Source organism: Cyrtonyx montezumae, unplaced genomic scaffold (assembly GCF_038088225.1).
Source record: "Cyrtonyx montezumae isolate F1298 unplaced genomic scaffold, pur_monq_1.0 scaffold_23, whole genome shotgun sequence".
Classification (NCBI taxonomy): domain Eukaryota; kingdom Metazoa; phylum Chordata; class Aves; order Galliformes; family Odontophoridae; genus Cyrtonyx; species Cyrtonyx montezumae.
In genome coordinates, this window is record NW_027071970.1 from 12,366,310 (window position 1) to 12,385,751 (window position 19,442).

General features: G+C 45.1%; 1 protein-coding gene across 1 annotated transcript in view; it reads left to right on the top strand.

The window, feature by feature from the left end:
* The first annotated feature begins 1,398 nt into the window (after positions 1-1,398).
* HIC2 (HIC ZBTB transcriptional repressor 2) overlaps positions 1,399-19,442 on the top strand; it is a 68,670-nt gene continuing 50,626 nt past the window's right edge. Inside the window, exon 1 of the mRNA XM_065739311.1 lies at positions 1,399-1,762. The gene's annotated coding sequence lies outside the window, so the exon portion shown is untranslated. The remainder of the gene's footprint in view (positions 1,763-19,442) is intronic.

Sequence of the window (19,442 nt, forward strand, 5' to 3'; positions counted from 1 at the left end):
TTGCAAGGCTACTTAGCTTCGGAACACAGCTGGGAGCAGCACCATCATCTTAAATTAACTTTCCCAGTGGGGGAAGAGTCTTGAATTTTTCCTTATCTACTTCACTGGGTCTTGTGCTGACAGTCAGGTTTGCTGTTCTCACCACTGTTAAAGTGCACTGTGAACAAACCACCAGTCCATACCCTTCTGATACAGCTGTTGTGATCTGCCTTATCTTTATTTGCTTCTCGAGCCATTTTGGTAAGGCTGGAGAAACCATCTTGTGCAAAAAAATAAAGAAGCAACTTTGAACTCAGGATGAGCGACTAGCAAATACCTTTACTATCGGAGACAGAGCTTATGATGCAGCTGGAACACAGCTAAAGTGCACGCAAGCTGCTGCTGTCTGCACAGAAAGTGGCTGAGAGTCGCTGTGTTGAAGCTATTAGGGAATTCTTAGGGATGTGCTAAATGGTCGGCTCCGCTTCGCTAATTAATCACCTTGCTCTGCTGCGGAGAGTTTTGGTCATAGGTGGCAGTGATGGCACAGAAGAGAAGAGCTATTAGCTATTGGCTTGCAGCTAATACGGTGACTTTTACATGGGACAATGGAAGAACTCTGCATAATTACAATAAAAATGTTTACACTCGTCGCTCCTGTTATTGCAGATTAACTAGCTACTGTCTTTACAATGCTGCCGGGGAAAGTATAACAAAGATACAGTTCAGATTTCTGCACTTTGATGCACTTTGTGTCAATGGTCACTAAAATCAAAGTGATCTCACTTCACATTTTACAAAATAGCAGCTCGGTCTGGCGAGCTCCGCACACGCATGGTGCAGGCATCCGGAGAGCCCCTGCTTGCTCAGTGTGATTACTGACGTGCTTAAAGTAAAGCGTGCACGAATGTCTTCGCAGGAGCAGGGATGCAAACTACGAGTAGCATTTCCCCTCAATATACTGCCAATAGATGCATTAAAAAGAAACCAACACAAAACAAAACTTCAGATTTCTTCCGATTCCAAAGGTATAAAGGCCGTGTCTTCATCTGTGCCGTGGATGGCACAGAGCACACTGTCAGTCCTTAACAAACAGACCGGAGTGATAAAAAGCTAATATGCAAATTACGTTACACACGAGCGTGGTTTTTTGTGTATGAAGCTCATTTAAGATTCCAATACAGGCACAAGTTGTAATCTATATCATTTCCCTTAACACGCACTTGAGACCTCATCAGTGATGGGGGAGATAATCCTCACAAATGCCTTTTTCATCACTCAAAATCTCAGCAGGGCTGGGGCTGCTGGTGGTCGGGGCTGCGTTTTGGGGTGTGGGTGCGGGGGAAGGCTCGGGGAGCCCCTGTCACTCAGTGGGAATAGCCTGCTCCCATCCCTCTCCCCCGCCACGGCAACATTTATTGCAAAAGCAGGAAATTGCTTATTATTAAACTAGCTGGCAAGGGAGTGGGAGCCGATGCCGTTCCACACTGGCATAGCACTTACTTTACTGCCTTCCCTGCCTCTCCTTGTTCCGCTCTTTCTTTTTCTTCTTCCCCCTCTTTCTCTCTCTCCCCCCTCTCTCTCTCCTCTTCTTTTTTTCATTTTGGCTTCTATTCAAATGTGGGTCAGGGGTGAGCGGCTCCCAACGTCACAAGCTTGCAAGATGGCGCTGGGAGGAAGGCTGTGAGATGAGGAACAGGCTGGTATAAACCGAGAGGACAGGAGAGGGAGAGGAGGAGAGGGGCAGGGGAAGCAGAGCCATTGCTCCAGATGCACTAAGAAGGTAACGCGGGGCGGGGGGGCGAGGGGCCGCGCGTCCCACTCGGGCGCTGCGGGACTCGCTGCAGCCCAGCCCTTCTGCCCGCTCTTTATTTGCAGCCCTGTTTATTTGCCCATCTTCCCGGGGCCGCTCGGGAGAGCCGCCGGGGTGGCCCTTCGCTCTATGCCCTGTGGTAGCCGTGCCCAGCACCGGCGGCAGTCCCATGGAAAACAAAATGGGATAGATGTATTTTTGCTCTCCCCTCGCCCTCTCTCCGTGCCCTAGGGCCCCTTCCCCCTCGCGCTGCCCCGTTGCTTCTGGGGCCGGGGCGTGCGTGCGGTACCCCTGCCACCGTGCGGGTCTGGGGATCACAGATGCGGGCTATTCGGCTGCGGCAGCTAGAAACTTTCCCCCTCCTCTGGTGCTATTTGTGTGTGTGTGTGTGTGTGTGTGTGTATGCGTGCGCGCACACGGGCGTGCGCTGCCCCTTCCTCGCGGTGCCGGGCTCGGGGCGGGGGCCGCAGCTGCTGCCCGCCGGGGCCGGCCGGCGTGGGAGCGAGCGGCAGCCCCGGAGCAGCCGTCTGTCCATCTCCATTCACCCTCTGCAAGTGAGCCGTAATTTTTCTATTTTTTTTTTCTCCGAAGGGTGGGAGCGGAGCCTCGGGGTGTCGGGGGGCGTGTTTGCGCCGGGGATCCGGCCGTATTGTGGAGGAGAGGGCAGGGAAAGGGGCTCCCGGGACTCGCGTCGCCTCCTTCCCCCTCCTCTGTCTCTCCGCGGGGCTGAGAGGCGCCGAGCCAGGCCGGCAGCCCCCGGGCACACCGCCAGCCCCTGCCCCACCGGGTACCCCCACCGGGACCGCGATGAACTTTTGCCCCGACTCCCTCTTGCCCCCCTCGGCCCTTTGGGATGACGGAGCCGCCAGCTCCTTTCGCCCTGCCTGCGGCCGCGGCTCTCCGGCTTTTGTTAGAGCTCCGTCTGGGCTCAGCGCTCGGAGGCGGCAGCGCGCATCCTCCCGCGGCGCGGGGCTGGCAGGACCCTGCCCCCGGCTTTGTGCCCCCGGAGGAAATGCATGGCCTCGGCCCCGCCATGCCGGAGCAGCGCTGTCCGCCCCGCGCAAGAAACGGAGCTGCGTACAGATGTGTAAATGTAAGATACTGAACGTTGGATGCGCGAGCGGGCGATATCGCCGCGAAGCGCGTACCGCTGTAGCGCAGAGCCGGGCGGGCTGCCCGGTCCCGTGTGCAGGAGCGGAGCGTACCCGGCCGCGCTCCGCATCTCCTGGCGGTGCCAGCGCGGCTTTTTGTTCGTCTGTCCGCACGTAAAAGGAAAGCGAAGTCGGAGGGCACGGGGGGCGAGCCGGGGAGCCCCGCGGTGCCCGCAGCCCCCCTTGCCTGCTCCCGGCCCCTTTTGTATAGGGCGGGAGAAGTGAATTATTGACTTCTGCTTGGCCGCGGCCCAGGTGGAAGCGGGCACGGCGGTGGGCGGGCGGCTCGCGGCACGTCCCCCCCCCCTCCTCCCCGCCCGTTATCGCGGCCGCCAGCTGCGCTGCGCTGCGCTGCGCTGCGCCCGGCCCCGCCGCTCCGTGCCCGCTGCCCGGAGCCCGCCCCGCCGAACCGCCGCTGCGTCGGGGCCGTGTGCCGGAGCCTCGCAACTTCGGGCTCGACGGCCGCGAGCTGGGTGAGGGAGTGCCCCTCCGTAACGCGGATGAATTATGTATGGCAGCGAGCGCTGGAGCAGAGCCACCGAAATCTCCCTAGACGTCGTGTAATTGTTAGAATAAAACTGAGAGCGGTGAGAGGATCATCGAAAGTGCGTTCTGGTAATAAACCCTCCTCTGACCAAAACTGGTTTAAATTTGTTGTGGAATGCTGTTTGTATTCGAATGGCTTCCATGTTTTTCCACAAATTAAAGGGGAAAACAATATGCAATAGTCACTTTCATTGGGAAATGTCAGAACTATGAGCAGCTGTTTGCCGTGCTTGATAAATACAATGCATAAACATCAGTATTTCGAGATGACTTATTACTATTTAAGACTCGGAACTACTGTGTATGCTTACAGCAGCTCTGAAGAGAAGGCTGTAAATTGCTCCTTAGGATTTAACAGCAAATATGCATGGAGAAAATGATATATAGAAAGGAAACTGGCTTATTTCCACAACTGCAAGTGGCCTCCTTTTTGCACCTATTCAATAGCAGTCTAATCCTAAAATCAGTGGGAGCAATTATTTGCAGTGGTGCCTGACATTCTATGTCTAATTATTTAAGTCAGTTTAACTTTTGATGGTTGACCCATCAGGTCAGATCTGTGTGTCCTTTGTTATATTTATTCAGAAAAGAGAAGAGAAAAAAAAAAAAAAGGAGGGGAGGGAATGGTCCTTCAAACTTGCCACCTGCTCCTGACATATCATTTTAGCTCCAGAGGAGATCAGCATTAGGAATAAGCAGCCTCTTGCATTTGTTACTTTCCACTCTAACGTGAGTAAGGGAACCCTACATCAGTGGTTTGTTCTTTCGCATCGAAAATACATCACTTAATCATGGCAGACTGATGTGGCTGGAGGGGTGCAAGCAGGAGGGGGGGAGAATGCCACACTATAGGAGGTTCTTCTTACGTAATGCTTCCCAATAATGTGAAATGCAGATGAGATGCACATACGTAAGAGGGGTGACTTTTTAGTGTTTGGGGAAAAGGCGTCTTCCGAGGAGCTGTGTGAGCTCTAAATCTTTGGTGCACAGGGATGTAGCTGCTGTTGGTATTCGCATATGTTGCTGGGCAGAGTGACGTGCGGATGTGGAGATGGTAATAAGCATCGCACGATGCTTGAACCGCTTGGTATTGCGTGACGCGTTGTAATGTCAGTGCCAAATTGTTTGGCAGAAGCCGATGTGTGACAAGGGGTGGGGGAGAGAGAAAGGGGAGGTTGGAGGCCTTATTCTAGGAGGGTGCGTCTTCCAGTTATTCTGGTTAACTGTTCGGAACAGCTAGAACAGAACCTAGTTGGTTTGGCTGTGTCATGGATTGCAGCTCCCTAGAACAGCCACTATAAACCAACATCTGTGGTCACAGGGTAAAATTTGAAGTGAACAGTAGATCATGCAACAAGACTTCATGTTTTCCAACATCTTTACAGTAATTTGGAACTGTCCAACATATACTGCATGCTGTGCATTCCTTGTATAGAAAATAGTACGTGGCAATTTTTGAGCTCCTGTTACCTCTGATGATAAATGTAGTGAAATAGGTTGATATTTGAAAACTGAAGCACATCATATCAGAACTGTTATTTGTGCCGAGTGCAGTGTTTTACCCTTCCTTCAGGCTGAGGAATGTACCATAGCTTGAAAGACAGAAGGTATTGGTATGATAAGGTTGTCACGTTTCATCTACAGAAAGCCAGTCTTCTGGTCCTCTGCACAAATCAGACTGATGAAGCGTTTGAACAAAGCTGCAGTTCCTGACAGTATCAGTGGAAGAATGTTACCACAAAGTGGCATTTCTTGTAGCAGCAAAGGCAGTCTTAGGATGGAAGAGAATAGAACGCATTTGTGACACAGGCACTACATCTGCTTGCAGTGACAGGCTGAGCTCAGTGGGAAGGACCCTTTCAGCATCGGTGGGCATGCTCACCCTGCTGGACTGGGAGAAAAATGAACAGGGCTCAGCTGTGGAATTGCAACAAGAGTCCCAACCCAACCACAGCCAAGAGGGTATCTCTTAAAAATAAAGATGACTTCTCCTTTGCTCTGGTGTGGATCGAACACCAGTGATTAAACCACTAAAGCTGCTTAAATAAGTTTTCATCTTGCTGTAGTCACAGGGGCAAGGGCAATGTATTGCAATAGTGATTTCAGTCTGCTGTGCTGCAGCTCTATGGCAGGGCAGCTGTATTGGCTTGTTTAGGTTTGTTTTTGTTTTTTTCATCAGCTGTAGCAGTATGCTTACTCCTCTCAAAAGCAGCAGAAACAGTGTAAAAAAAATGATCCTGAGAGTTGAATTTTCTTGTTAGCATGTCCAGCTTCCAACAGAATGCCAATTTGAAGCTGGGTTTCTTTCCTTGAAGTGTTCAAGTATTACAAGCTAGCTGTCCAAACTTGTAAGTTACTCATACGTCTTGTTAGTAATTCCTGGAAAGAAAATTCACCCTCCAGTGCCGGCTCCCATGAAACAAGGAAGAAATGAAATGGTGAGGTCAGTCCTGCATTTTAAGCTAATATAAAAGAAATTGTTACAGCAGCTGTAAGAGGGAGACTACAACACTGCAATAGCTGTACCTCTGTTGACAGGTGGGAGTAGTTTTGTTCTTCGTCTGTGTTTGGATGGCGGCCCAGTGCTGGCCACAAACTGCAATCCAGGATTAATCCTCACATACTGTTTTCTTTCTATATATCAAATTTCTCATTTTGTTAATGAGCACAGTCTAGCATGCACTTCAAGTCAGCTGTTCTGGAGTGGAACCAACAGTGTTTTTGCATTATTGAAGTGACAGCTCTCATGCTTTCCTAGAGCCTGTATTGTCTGACCAGGGCAGGGCGGAGAGTGATCCTTCTAATCACAAATCCTGGACAGGGATTCTAGTTACTGATTTTACTTAATGGAAAGAGGTGGGGAATCTAGTCTGTCCAGGATCACATATGAACTGTATCACATTTTCTAATATGCACAGGATGTGAAGGTATGAAATAATGATCTTAAAAACTGAAAACTTCTAGTGGACATTTGGACACAGACCTGTTGTGGGAAGTGGTTTTCAGCAGTGGATGTCCTTCAGCATGGGCTTTCCTTCTAATGTAGAAAGGGTGAAACTGCTTAGTTCTTCTCCAGAAAACACACTTCAACATGCACAGACAGCTAAGCAGGGATATAAAAGGCCCCAGTCTTCAGCAGACAGTAAGGAGAGTTCATAGAAGTGCAAGGAGATTCCTGCTCAGAACATTCATCAGGGTCTGCTTTCTGGATAAAAATGGCCTTGAGAATGGGATATACTTGCTTATTTTGTAAGACATCCTGAGAGATCTATGCTGGAACTAATAACAGTAACCTCTTATTCTTGCAGTTTTAGTTTCTGGATGAATAAAGATGCCAGTGGTATCTTTATTCAGGTTCTGGATGAGAGGTAGAAAACATTTTGCTTCAGTATGCTGGCCTGAGGCATTAGCTGTCCTTCAGTCTCTTGGGTAAAGGAAGAGGGGGTAGCTTTCAATAATATATCAGTTTGCCCTATACTCTCCCTTCCCCCACTGAACCAAACAATATGCAAGATAAAACTGTGTTTGGGTCAGTCTTTTGTCATGGGTTTGAAATGAGAGCCATGACACAGTGACTGGAGAAGAAGCTGTATAGGGCGAGCAATGTCAGTATGTTCTTGATACTGAGCTAGTCCCATTTATTCAATAACTGCTTTAAGATGACAAGGGTGTACAGCAGATTTCCTCCCCATAAATCTGTGCTCACTTCCTATTGTGTAAGAAAGGGTTCAGTGTGTGGATTCAATTTTCCAGGAGTCCCATAAAGACGCTGTAATGTAGGACTCCAGTTATCACGATTCCATAGCTGTCAAGATGCCACCAGCCACTCCGACAGTTGGGAAGTCTTCTCTGTCCAACGAAGAGCAGAACAGAATTGGCCATTTGCATTGCCAGCTTATGCTGGGGATCGAAATTAGCCAACATGAAACCTTGTTTTAAAACCCGCTTGCTTGCCTGTGTGGTAGGATCTCACTGGCTTATATCTAGTAAAACATGTTGATGTATGACTTAAAATAAAACTGGTAATTTTGTCATTTTTTCTGTTAATCAGGAGGATGCAGTAATGATTTGAGAGGCAAACCAGAAGCAAAATTATTTTGCTGTGTTATTGTTTCTGATAAATGTATCAAGCAACTTCTTTTAAAGCATTGATTTGAATTGATGCTAAAACTGAGTATTTTGATGTGCTAAATAAAAACAATATATGGAAAATGCTTTTTAAAATCAAAATACTTTCTGATGACCTCCTAAAGTTCTTTGTTTCACTTATTCTGTGATTCTTAATCAGCTCTATTTTTAAATGCAAAACAAAGAACATTTTCTTTGAGCAAAAGGAAATTGATTATTTTCTAGCAATGCTTTTTTATGAGCTTAGTACTAGCAATTATTTGTCTCTAACAACTAGTTTTAATTTGGAGGGAAATTGGCTTTTCCTACCCTTCCCCAGATCTCAATTGCTTCCTCAACTCTGAAAGAGTTAGTTATCAAACTAAAACCGAAAGAAACCATCCTCTCTGTCCCTTTACAAGAGAGTTCTGGTGCAAGAGGTTAGGTAAGTGACAAGAATTTAATGAAAAAATATAGTGTCTTTCTTTGCTTAGGTTTGGACTTCACTGGCAAACACTGTGTGTGTGTGTGTGTGTCTGTGTGCGTGCAGAAAACTGGCATTGTCTTAAATGTGAACTATTCAGAAGAATGTTTGAAATTATACCAGACTTGAACTTGTGCTGGCTTCACTTAATGCTTTTTTTTTTTCCTGGCTCTGGGAAGGGGGAGTTGCTTTGTTATTCTTAGTTTCTGTACATCCTTCTAATGTATTCAGAATGGTTCTTGCGTGGAACTTTTTGCAGCAAACTTCTCAAGTCCTTGAAAAAGGCTCTGTGTTCATTTTCTTGGAAGTTCAGATGTTCTTTGATAATGTGATATTAATTGCATGGTGATGCTCAGTCTTCAAAGAAAAACGTGGATGTCCTAGGTGGGAAAAGTATCTTCCAAAGTTGTATCTGGAAGAAAATCCACTAAAAAGTACAAATGTTAATAAAGTGTGCATAGCCAGGACTGAGGCACCGAAATGCTGAATAGAAGGAATTTTGGCATGAGAATGATGTAGTTCTTGTAGTTCTACAGATGGCAGCAAATTGGTATTAGGCCGAGAGTGCTCTAAGTAAGGAAACTTACAACTTGGGGAATGTTTTTTCCTGAAAACTTGGTTTTAAGTACTTAATGTTATGAATTGAACATGTATGCATGAAATGTACACAACAGTGGATGAATGCATGCATGCATTTAACTCTTCTGAGTGAGCAGTGGGCTAGGGAACTCTAGGTTCAGTTTGTATCACTGATGTAAATTTTTCATGCTATGGTCATAAAGGAAGTTACACAACTTGCTTCATGTTTAAGGAATGGAGAATACAATGTCCTTGTTTTGTTGTGTGCATTTATCTTATAAATGCTCATCATATTTAAATGTTTGTACAATTGGACCCTGGCCTTACTGGAAGGGACTGGAAATGATGTCATCATACACTTAATTTTAATTGAGCTTCAAAATGGTGAAGTTGCCAAAGGGGCAATACTATAGTGTTATGCAATACCCATGGTGGGCTAAGAAGAATGAAGTAGATGGCTCTCCAGTCCTGCCAGTAAGCTACCATTCTCCTTCTTATTATACTTTCTCCAACAATGGTTTCAAAATTTTCCCCAAAATGGAAACATGCCAGCTGTAACATTCCCCTGCAGTGAACACTGGCGTTTTTTGGAAGGTCTATTCTGCACAACCAGTCTCTTCTTGGAAGTAAATAAATCCTTCTGCATAATCACTTCCAGGATGTTCTAAGCAGCAGCTTTTGTGTTTGTTTTTTTCTGTCTTTCCTCCCTGTGTTGCATGGTGCAGTGCCAGTGTACAGCATGATGCCACAGCCTTGGAAATTCTTGGAAAAGCACTTCCGTTTGCTCTAGGTGAAAATCATATTGGCAGCAAAACTGACTCTGCTGTTTACAAGCTGGCAGCATTAAGTGAACTCAAGGTAGCTTAATATATGCAGTTCTGCATACCCATCCAAGATGCAGAGGTGTTGGCCTGTTATTATGGGTGGTGTCGCTGGAGAGGGAATGTCTCGAGTATTCCCCAAGTGTGGGCTTCTTTTTAGGAGCTTGCAGACAGCTGCCTCGTCCCAGTTTTGCCAGGCCTTCTAGTTTCTGGTTGTTAATTTTAAGTGATAGCTGTAATTGTGAGGACTGTTCACCATTATCTTAATTCTGACAGTCTGTATTACCATGACTAAAACATGGGCTTCATTATGTTTGCCACTGGTTTGCTGTTGATTCTGGAAAAATAATCTCATCCCTTTGTACCTTTCCATTGTCACGTGTAAAGGCATGATAGTTTGAAGATGGGCTGAATTTCCATTAGCATTTAGCAAACAGTGAATAACAGTAGTAGCCACTATGGTCTAATATTTTGGCCTGCTAACGGTGCAGGAGGATTTCATACTGAATGCTGTACTAATAATTAATGGATGTTGAAGAGGAACAAAATGCACAGAAAAATGGTATGCTTAATAGTGCTGCTGTAGTGGAAACCATGCTGTTATTTAAAAGCTTTGTGGTGTAGAACTAAGAACAGAAGACAGTCATAGAAGGCAAATATATTCTAAGGATCCTGCTTGAACAGGGATAATTGGAATACAGAATTAAAATATTTACCTAATCAGCAAAGAGATCCTTTCCACTCCAGTATCTCAAAATGCTTTCCTAATAGAGTTCTGTGCAGCTCTGTCTCTGGTATCTTCATGTAACAATGCTATGCCCAGCTTTTTTGATATCTTTTTTATGACTTTCTGAAAGCTGCACAGAGCAGAACAGTAGCCACGGCCAAACAAGTAGACACACACCCACTAGGCACAAATGACTGATGGAGCACTCTGGTTTCTCTCGCTTCTCATAAACAAAACATCCTGTTCCCTTCCAAATTTTGAGAAGTTTACTTGACGTGGAACGTGGGCTATGTGACACCAGCTGTACCATGTCAAGAGACTTATCAGTAGTTTTATACCTAATACTCAGAGCATCTAATACCATATGCCAGAGGCTTGGGATGTTCCCCAGCCCTGAACTGGTTGGACAAGAAAAAGGAAAAAGAGTCCAGGTGAGTCCAAGCACGTTTCCATGTGTATCATCTGCCCTGACATTATTCAGGATATTTGCCTATTTGTGCTCACTTCCTGCATGTTTACATGTGGACCTGTGCTACCTCTGTGTTCGTCTGAAGCAGCCTGGGTTGCACCCTTATCAAAAAGCAAAAAAACAAAACCAAACCCAAACTACATATAAATAAAAAGAAATTACAAAAACAAACAAACAAAACAAAACAAAAAAACACCCAAGTCTTACCCTGAGCCTTCCTGCAGCCAAACCAACATAACCCTTTCTGAGGTCAGGGAGCTGCTTCACTGCAATGGCTGTGACCATCAAAAGTGGTGCGTGGGAAGCCATCTGCCAGCATTAGGCCTGCAGACTGGCCGGCTGGTGTCACAGCAGAGAAGGTAGCAGCTGTCCTTTGTGACGTGCAGGATGCAGTGTTTCAGGGGAAGTACAGATTTTTTTCCATATGAACCACTCTGCAGTGCTGTGCTGTGCTGTGCTGCTGTCCCACCCGCTCAGCCTCGTCTCCATGAGTGCACCCAGCAGGGATGTTCCAACTGGCACGTGGATGGCAATCTGCCCCTGCTCACCTTTCACTACTGGAGATGGATCGGCCACGTTTGTGGCTTTCATTTTGGTTGTGGTTCCCAGTTTTCTTTTAAATTTTCAAGGAAGTAAGGATGTAAGCATCTGAAAGGAAGTCAGTTCAGCACCAAGGTGTAGGATTTCCATAATTCAGTGCTTACCTTACAATTTTTTAACAAAATACTTGAAGAACCGGAGAGGTAATATAAATATGGTGGTTTTGCAATGAAATAAAATAACGAACAGCACAAACTGGTTGTTGGTCAGAATCCTGAAGGGAAACTGTCTTTAATAGATATCACTGTAAGGGTAATGCTACACTTGGCACCAAAAATTAGATTTAATGCCATAAATGAAGATAGAGCACATTGCAGCTGACAGTATACCAGACCATGTCCCCAGCTAAGAAGCTTGCACTACAAGGCACAAATAGTTGCAGTATAGATAACTGACAAGGGTGGGGGGAGTCAGATTCTGCAAATGCTTACTTAAGCACTTTGCTTGAACCCAGTGTGACTGCTGCAGTAAGAGCTTGCACAACTCAGCCTGAGGCACAGCACTGGAGCCTTATGGCTGCTGGGTAAAGCAGAACTTCTTGGAGGAGAGGGGGGGTTATTTATTTTTCAAGCACCTGGTGAGGCTGGTGTTAAGTAAAAGTCTGCTTCTAACCCTGTCTTGTATGCCTGCTTGTTTGTTGATATTCTTAATCACCCATAATGTAGAATTGCAAAACTGTGGGTATGCTAGTGATGCTTTTGTAAAGTTTCTCTAGAAAAACAAACAAACAAAAAACCCCCAAAACAACACAAAAGCAACAAAAACCCAACTAGGTTAAAAAAGCACACGCTTCTTTGAAAATGCTTAGCTATGATGTTTAGTCCTGCCAGCCTGATGGGCTGAGAACATTTTGGAAAAGGTCAGAGGGCCACATTGAGTACTATGGGTCCAATTTCCCAAGCTGATTTGCTGCCTGAACAATTTGAAGGGAGTGGAGCACCTGCAAATCTCCTTCTGGGGATTCCTGTAAAATGTGGGGAAGCCTCCAGCAGGTGTGTGGAGCTGGCATGGTTCAGGTCTAAATGGGGAGAGGTGTGGCTGGGATGGGTCTGAACCTGCCTGGGCTGCTGCAGGGAATTAGGAGGCTGCATGGGGGTAGCTGCTCTCAGCTCCATTCCTTTCCCACCTGTGATGAGGGGATGCCAGCTTCTGCAAGATGGTGTCTAGCAGCTGTTTCCACTGTTCTGCAGCCTTTAGGAAAGTGGGCAGCAGGACAGCATGTGACGCTGGGCAAGGGGGAGTGTAGCTGCTTGTTCCTTGTCCCCCATACCACCACCCAGGCAGTGGGCTGGATGCAAGGGCAGATACTAATTGTATCTGGAAAGAAGTGGGAGGTGAGACTGCTGATTTAGATCCCTGGGTTAAAAACCATAGCCTGGCTGAGTGAATGCCTGATTAATGTATTTTCTTCTCAGATTCACTTGTGTGAGGTCAGAGTTCTCAAAGAGAAAATGGGGAAGGCCTTATGAGTCTAGTGGGATGTGTGTCACGTGCTCATTGCCTCGCTGCTCTCCATGTAAAAAGTCCCAGACAGATTCTGATACTCCTGTGCCAGAGGAGGCTTGTGGCTGGGATATCTGCTTGTTTAGGGGTTTGACTCTTCCCTTTTGCAGCGAAACAGTTTGTTAGCTGGCTTTGAGAAGTTATTCCTTAGATCTTCTTTATAAAGCCTTTCTGGCTTATCTAAAAAGCTTAACGTGTAGGGAATAAACCAAGCATTTCTTTTGGTTTCACTGGAAATCGAGTAAGCACTTCGTCTGAGTAGAGAAGAATGATTATTCATAGGAAGTTGGTCTCTACAGTAAATGATTGAACAAAAAAATCCAAGTGGGAGAGTACACAGACCTACTGAGGGCATCGAGCCTTTACATTCTATTCATCCCCCAAAGTCTTAGAGAGGAATAAGTTTTCATCCTTCAGCTTCTTGTTAAAGGATTTGTTGGGAAAAAAAAAAAATCTACGTCCTTCCCGGTTGAGATTTTAGAAAGCATTTGCTCTTTAAAAACAAGTCAGCGCAGCAATCCTGTTTTGTGTTAACTGCTATGAAATATGGTGTTAACTTTTTAGCCCCATAGAGACAGGAAAAGGGATTTAAGTTGTTCGGGTATTTTTTTTTCCTTGAGTGTAGAAGAGTGTTGAGGAGCAGGATTTAAACAATAAAATTCCTTACAATCCTCCCTCTATTTGCCTAGACTAATTTTATTTCAACCCATTATGCAACTTGATATACGACTAACCATGATGGTTTTTAAATACAAGCTGATGTTTTAGATCCCAGTGCTAGCTTCAACTCTTAGTCCATAGAGCCTGCTTATTTCACTTTATGCCTTGGTTTTATAACTCGGTCAATTCTTTACTTTCTTGAGAATTCTCAGTTATACACATACTTGCTTTTTTCAACCATTTCCACATATTTGCCCTATCACTGTAATCAGTTAATTCTCTGGTGTGTTGCCCATTCCTATCTGTTTTCTCTGTCTCTTTCCATACAGACTTTGCACCATGTTCTGGGCTGTCCTTCATAAATATAACAGTCATCTCCTCACTTGAAGCTACTCCAGAAATTCATAGTCACCAAAATAGACTTGAGCTACATCCATGCAAGTGCTGATGTAGCATCTGTTCATGCATGAAGAATCCCTTTAGAATGAGATCTGTGTCCAAAAACTGTCTGCAAACATCTGCCTACTATGATACTTGCAGGAAACTTGGGATTATTATTTTTTTCCTGACTTGTATCAGACTGAGACCTCAGTAAACTTGAAAGCATCATTGTAGATGCTTTTAGGGGGACGGAAAGTGAAGAACATCTACTGTGAACTCTGTGGAGGAGGACATGGATGTTCTGGTGGACAACAGGTTGACCATGAGCCAGCAGTGTGCCAAGAAGGCCAGTGGTATCCTGGAGTGCATCAAGAAGAGCATGGCCAGCAGGTCAAGCGAGGCGATCCTCTCGCTCTACTCTGCCCTTGTGTGGCCACATCTGGAATACTGTGTCCAGTTCTGGGCTCTTCAGTTCAAGAAAGACAGGGAACTTTCAGACAGAGTCCAGCGGAGGGCCACAGAGATGATTTGGGGCCTGGAGCATCTCCCATTTGAAGAAAGGCAGAGACCTGGGACTGTCCAGCCTGAAGGAGAGAAGACCAAGGGAGGGATCTGATCAATACTTATAAATATCTGAAGGGCGGGGGTCAGGAGAACGAGGTCAGGCTCTTCTCTTGTGCAGGCCCACTGCACAAACGGGGATGCAGGAAGTTCTATCTGAACACGAGAGAAATCTTTACTGCAGGGGTTACAGGACACTGGAACGAGCTGCCCAGAGAGCTGGTACAGTCTCCTTCTCTGGACATATTCAGAATCCACCCAGATGCCTTCCTGTGTAACCTGCTGTAGAGAACCTGCTTTAGCAGGGAGGTTGGACTACATCATCCAACCCCTATAATTTGTGATTCTGTGTCTTGCAGGAAAGTCTTGCAGTTCTGTTGAAGATGTCCTTCTGTTTCCCTTAGTGTGCTTTTCAATGTTTGATTCTTCTGGAGCAGAAGAGTCATATGATAAAGTTCTAGGGAAAATCTCAGAAGAGATGACCTTGGATGTGTTGCTGCTTTGTCTTGCTAGATACCAGTGGTTAGATTGAAGCGTCTGCTTGTACAATTCCCACTTGTTCTCAGCCTGTGTCAAAGTCTTGCTCTCCAGGACTACATGCCCTCATGTATGAGGGGAACTTGTGACTAATGGAGGGTTTGATATCAAATACTCTAAATCCTATTGAAATGAGTAGGTTGAGAGTGCTCATTGATAAGGTCAAGCCAACAGCCAAGACGCAGTGTGCAGATCAGATCAGTCTCTGCTGCAGTTGGGTCACAAAGCTTGGAGAGAAACCATGTTGTCTCATTCCCTGCTATGGATAGCACTGAGTCTTCTCATTACATTATTATTGTATGCACACATATGCACCCTTTCTCTAATATAAATATTAGAGAATAGTACCAGACACAAGTGTTCCTGTGTGGAATAACTGAACTCATTTATGCTTGGTGTTCAGCTACAACAGGAAAAAATAAGTTCTTGTGCTGAGTTGCTGAGTTGCAGAGGCCAACTCATCAAGCTTTTCTGTTGCAAAAATGCCATGTCTGAATTTCTTAAATAGTGTGTGTCTATAACAGATCCAGAGACATGACAGCACACGTGGAGCACTTGAAGGGGAAGACAGAGGACATGCATTTTTCTGCAAGTTTTAACAAAGCCACAATCTTCTGTGCCTTCATGCCTTCTCTGCCACATGGCCCCAGGGGGTTTGTTTCTAAAGTCATCTGAGAGCTGCCAGTGCAAAATGAAAGCCCCAAGGGTTTATCCAGTCATTGCAGGGACACCCATTGCCTATAAATGTGAAAATGCAACCGAGCTACACCTTGACAGTGAGAGGACAGTGGTGTGGCACAGACAATGGGGAGTCATTGAACAGTCAAGACTGACGCAAAGTGGAACCCATGGATTGTACTTAAAATAAGTAATTTGTTTAGTCAGTATACCACTTTGTGTGGGTGGTTGTTGGTCTCTACCTCCCAAATGGGGCTGTCCCTCTGCCACCTCTGTAAGGTCTGCACAAAAGGCAGCTTCCCTTCAGGAGGGGACGGATGTGGCTCAAAGCCTGCTGAAAAATCCCTGAGTCCTGCTCAGTTTCACAGCTGGGCATGTGGAATGCTTGACTCTGATGAGTAACATGAGTTTTCCTCAGGTGTCCTTTATGGTGTGAGGAGTATTACAATGAGTCTGCTCCCATTTCATACAGATATACAGATATACAGGCCTGGGAAGTGAGTGATGTTGCTGCCTCCCCCAGAGACCTCAACATGCAGCTCACCTTGTGCAGGTGGGGCACATGATGCTGTAGGGGAGCATGGGAAATGAGGGGTTCTTGCTCCAGCCCTTGACTGTCTGAATCCACAGCGGACAGCACTTGCTGCAGGGCCACTGTCATGGGCAGTTGCGCCTGATGTGTGGGAGGTGCCTGGTACTTCATGGATGTAGCTACCCATTGATTTTTGTGGAATTGATTTATAGAGCTATTTAATGGAATTGATCATTTTTACAACTTTTTTCCTTTCTTGAAGACCAACTGTTTTTCTTCGGTGATGGCTACAAGTTTGTGTTTGTGTACATACACTCATGCATCCACAGTCCCGACTATGTTCCTTCTACACACACTGCAAAAGAAAGTTTCAATATCAAATGCCATCTTACATTTTAATAACCATACTTGATGTATAGCCTGGAATAAATTAAGTGTGCTAGAACTTGCAATATGAAATCCTAGTGGTGGGTATAACCACAGAGAAGTGTTCTGTTGAGCCAGTGACTATCAAGAATGTCTATTGTGGTTGTGTCCGGGTTATGAGTGGCTCTCTTTGGTTTAATGCAGGTGGATATTTTTATTCTGCCTGGCTTGTGAACAAGGGGATAAAAATTCAGAATTTACCTATAAGAAGTGTAGAAGTGTGCTGAGTTTTCCTTACAAGTCTATAAGTAGGAATCACATTTTTATCCTAAACCCAGTATTTTTATTGAACTTAATTTATTTCACTGATTGTTGCTAGTTAGTGGCTTGCATTAAGAATATATGATACTGTGTCCTAGAGGAACACTATGAGAAAATTCAAAAATCAAAAATTATCATTCTTTTTTAACGTTCTGTACCTTGCAGGACAGTTCTGCCAGTAAGTTTAGCTTTCCAGAAATGTCTGTTATGCTTCTGGGATCCTCCCTTCCCTCCCTCCCTCTCTTCCTCTCTTCCCCCCTCCCTCTCTCCCTCCCTCCTTACCTCCTTCCTTCCTTCCCTCCCTCCCTTCCTCCTTCCTTCCCTCCCTCCCTCCCTCCCTTCTTCCCTCCCTCCCTCCCTCCCTTCTTCCCTCCTCCCTTTCCTCCCTCCCTTGCTCCCTTCCTCTCTTCCTTTCCTTCCTTTCCTTCTTCTTTCAAGAGGCACTTCAATATGCAGGGTCCTAGCTCTGTGTGAGAATCCTGAACAGATAGTGCATCACCCAAACTTGCAGAACAGAGAGACTTAAAATTGTTCACTGCAGGGTTAGGATCCTGCTAACAGCTGCCTATCAGTATACACTGAAATACATAGTCTCTGAAACAGCCATCACTCAAGTCATACTAGGTATTAATAATGCAAATATATCTACTTGAATGGCAATGTGAAACAAACAGTACATCAACAACCACAGTTGTTCTGTGTGATCTCCATGTGAAATTTAGCTAAGCAATTTGGCAGCTGTATGTAGTCCTAACCAGAGCTTCCAAGTGGCAGACTGATGTAGCCCTAAGCATAGTACATTTTGGTAATCTAGTTTCACCAGGTAAGTGACAGAGATAGTACCAGCCAACACCCTTTTTGAATAGAAGAGCTCTCAGCTTCATGACTACATATCAAAACTTCCACCCTTGCCTAGCTTTCATCTGTAGCCATTTAAAAACTGTTGAGAATCCATCACAGTCCCTTGCTGTGCATTTAACTTACACTGGGGAGTTTAACAGGATGGCCAAGAATAATTTACTTTGTATGCTGAGTGTGCAACTGCTGTAGAAGTGGGTTCTACATGTGAACAAAGCTTAGGAGGAAAACTATACATGCTACATACACGACGCAAAGCAGATAACAGCAGTTTATCCAGTTTTCTTATATCTACAACTCTAAATCCCACATACCATTAGTTTTGGAAAAGAACTCCAAATGTAAGCAAATTGACCTGACCCAACTTTGAAACTGATAAAAAGACTTGAATTCACATGCAAGACAATATGAGCCCTTTTGCAAAACATGGTGTTTAAACGTGGCTTGCTTAGAGAGGCTTCCAACAGCAATCAGCCTTAACCATGTGTCTCAGAAGACAGCTAAGACTTTATTCAACGTCTTAGTGATCCTAAATGGCAGTCTTTGAGAGGGAAAACAGTATCACTGTGTTGTAAATTAAACCTGCAGCAGATGAATTATACTGTAGTTCTACAGATGTGTTTTATATACTGCAGCCACATGCAAACTTTGTTTGCTTGGAATTATACTAGCGATTTGTAGTCTCTCTGACAGATGTGAATGTGTTTTTCTCCAGCCATCACATGCCCTAAGCAATTAGGCAGAGTTAAAATCTACGAAGGCAACCGCTCTTATCTGTCTTGCCCTATGCCAAGTCTTTGCCTTCCAGTCTCTGCTGGGAAATAGCAGAAATTCCGGGCATTCTTTGGAAGGGAGAGGGTTAAGTTTAAAGAGAAGGGTATCTTGTCTTTCACCACTACCGGGGTGGAAAGATTTTAACTGTGCCTTCTCCCCAGCGGTGCTTCGTTATGGATGTGATAGTATGGCCTTGGCATGTCCTTGTGGGATTGCTTGGACATTAAAGATCTATATTGAACAGGTCCTTCCTTCTCAGGTGGACAGATTCTGCCATTATGATTCTCAGGGCATCAGAAGAAGCTTTTACATAAGAATATGAGATTTTGTAGTTGGTGGTACACAAATTGATCTGTAACAAGGACTTTATACAAATGCGCTGTTTAGTTTAGGGATTGCAAAGCCCTAAGGCTTTCACTAGGTGCTTTACAACACTATACCCTCCCTGAAAGAGGACAGGATAGGCAAAAAGTGAGAAAGGAAGCAGAGCCATGAAGAGCTGCATTTTGAAATGAAGGTTGCGTGACAGATGGAAAGGACTAGGAAGAGAACCTAAATTCCTTGTGTTCCAGTTTACTTTGCTACCAGAACAGGCTATTGTTATCATAGCACTCTCTTTTGCATCCTTATTAGTCCAACTAAATTAACTTTCCTTGCCTCAAGGACTGACACAATCCCTGTGCAGTCATATGGTATATTTTAGGAATTCCACGGAACTGGAACAACAAGCACACTAACAAGTTACTGCACACTGACTAATCATTGCTTACTCTCAGTATTTGTTTGTCTTTAGCTCATGGCAGTGGAAGGTAACCAGATAAGAGAGTTTTGTGCCCAGGAGAAAGACAGCCACACAAACAGAAGCTGCCTCTGGTGTTGCACAGCTACCTGTCAGTCTTGCTAATTCTGGAGATGCTTGTCTTCTGTTTTGCTTCCTGGTGCTTTCCACAACAAGGGTAAAGCAAGACACTGTTAATGTCATATGAATCTGCCCT